The following is a 2,595-nucleotide window of genomic DNA, read 5'->3' on the forward strand; positions in this document are numbered from 1 at the left end:
CCCGTGTACAAAACCTTTATTATTTTGTGTGTCTGGGGCTTCCAAACGCACGCAAACTTGGAAACAAAACTGTCCACGTTGTTTTGAATGGGATACAGGTTTGTGAAGAAAATGATGAAAAACAATTGATTATCAAAATAGTTGGTGATTAATTTAAAAGTTGACAACTAATCATTTAATCATTGCAGCTCTATATTTTGTGATAAAATAACATACTGAACATCTAAATGTTAATATTTAACTTTGCAAACGTGCTTTATGTGCATTAACAAAACAGTGCAAGTTAGCAATGTAAATGCCAATAATGTAGGCTAATTCAAACTAAAAGCTGGGACTACAATCACATTCAGCGCCGCTAACAGCAGAAGAACCACTAGGACGTTGGACAATACTTGTTGGCAGACTAACGTGGACATTTTCAAACTCTCAGCGTGGTCGCTGGACTGGTTCCTTTTCAAGTGACAGAAATTGGTTGAGTTTCCCGTTTTGACACTGACCAACGGCACATTTGGCAGACTGTTAATCTGCATTTTGTCACTTTTGAGATATCCAAACCCCTCCCATATGATTGACTTTATGTTACAGTTTTTGTCAACTATTTCTTCAGCTTTGGAGGATAACACAAATTCACTTTCACCATCGCTTTTGTGCCCACGTCACTCAGTTCCACTCATTTGTTCCATTTTCTTCACCGCCAGTAACTCAAACAGCGCTCTGCAAAGGAAATACTTTAACGTGCAAACCAAAAACTTTCACTTTTGACGTTTTTTGGTGGTTGGCGAACAACTTTTGGTGCGCGGTTAACCGCCACCTTCTAAAATAAAATGACATTTATTTCTGCTGTGTGACAGTTGTGGCTATTAGATCTATCCTTCGATAGATCGCTTTATTACCCATATTTTTTCCTTGTTATGTCATGTGGAGAGTGGACACTGCCATACATCTCAACAGTAACAATCTAAACAGACTCCTATAGAACAATGATAAATTACAGTGATATGAGATATATTAAAAACCTTAATGCCGTCTGCTGTACATTTCACCTGTACTGCATCTGGGAAGTAAAAAACTCCCACATCAACATGAAATATTTATTCAGTAAAATAAATAGAGCTGAAAGGATTAATCAATTAGTTGTGAGCTATTACAATAATTACCTATTGCATAACTATTTTGATTATGTATTAAGCAGTTTGTCATATTGTATGAAAAAAAAAAGTCTCTGATTCCAGCTTCTTAAAAGTTAATTACTAGTTTCTTTACTTCTTTTTGACCATAAACAGAAAATCTCTAAGTATTGGACAAAACAAGACCTTTAAAGACGTCATTTTGGGGTTTGGAAAACACTGATCAACATTTTATAGACCATCAACTAAATCGATCAATCCAGAAAAAAATCTGTAGTTGCAGCCCTAAAAATGAAATATATTCTGTAAAATTTGATTGATGGCTTCAATTATTAAATTTACTCTTTAATTTATGTTTCTGTGTGAATGGGTATGTTCATTCAGTGGATATAGGCTTACAGTTGCTGCCCTTATCCATTAAATCCACATGTGCATGCCATTCTAAGATTCAGCGTGTGACGTCATGTTCAATATGAAATATTTAAAGCTAAAAAGGTGGAACCAGAGTAACTCACTTCTCTTTCCTCTACAATGACCAGATGTCTACAGCACTTGACAGACTTTCTCCCAAGAAGACGCAAACTGTTTCATTTGTGCGCTCTGCTCCTTGGTTTACACCTGAACTTTGGTGTATGAAATCCTTGGGCCGACGCCTGGAGCGCCAGTCAAAAAAAGACTTAAAAACATGTTCTCTGAACACCTGCATCAGTATAAAACGCCCTGTGTATTGCAAAAACATCGTACTGTGCAAAGATAATCAGTGAAGGACAAGTAAAGAGCTCTCGTCAGAGCTCTTTTTCCCCTGTCATGGGATGCTTAAGCCACCTGATAACAACGCTGCTCCGTCTTCCTGAACTTGAATACCTAAATTGAGGCAATCCACCAGCAATTAGATTGTTCAGTTACTCAGCTGAAACAACCATGCTCACTGAGCAATCCGGGATCATCTTACAATAATGAACTCTGTGAATTCCGTGCAGACTAACGCATTTCCCACTACCCTAATCTCGTCCTTTGGGGTCCCCGAGACCCTGCATGAAGTCAAACACATTTCCCACTACCCTCACCTCATCCTTCGTGACACAAAGGATAACACAGGGGTTAATTTACCGAACCCAGGGCGATTCTGATGAAAACTGCTGTATTTGCCGGGTCAGCTCCGAGACAGTTTGCATTGCACAGCGCTGTGGAGGATTGAAGCTCCAAGCTGAGGTTATGTTCTGCCTCTGTTGTATGTACTGCTCACAGTCACTTAATATCATATAATGTCAGGCTTTTATTTGTTGGCAAAAGGCTTTTAATTGAGTTTCCTCTTACATACGTGGAAAAGCCAGCGTTACGTAGCGCCTTTTTTTTCCCAACCTTGTTATGATTTGTCCTGTCAGCTATCCGCTTGTGCTTGAGGAAAGCGAAGGAACAAACACACACACACACATACACACACACACACACACCCACCCACACACAC

This window comes from Etheostoma cragini, chromosome 5 (assembly GCF_013103735.1).
Source record: "Etheostoma cragini isolate CJK2018 chromosome 5, CSU_Ecrag_1.0, whole genome shotgun sequence".
Taxonomy (NCBI): Eukaryota; Metazoa; Chordata; class Actinopteri; order Perciformes; family Percidae; genus Etheostoma; species Etheostoma cragini.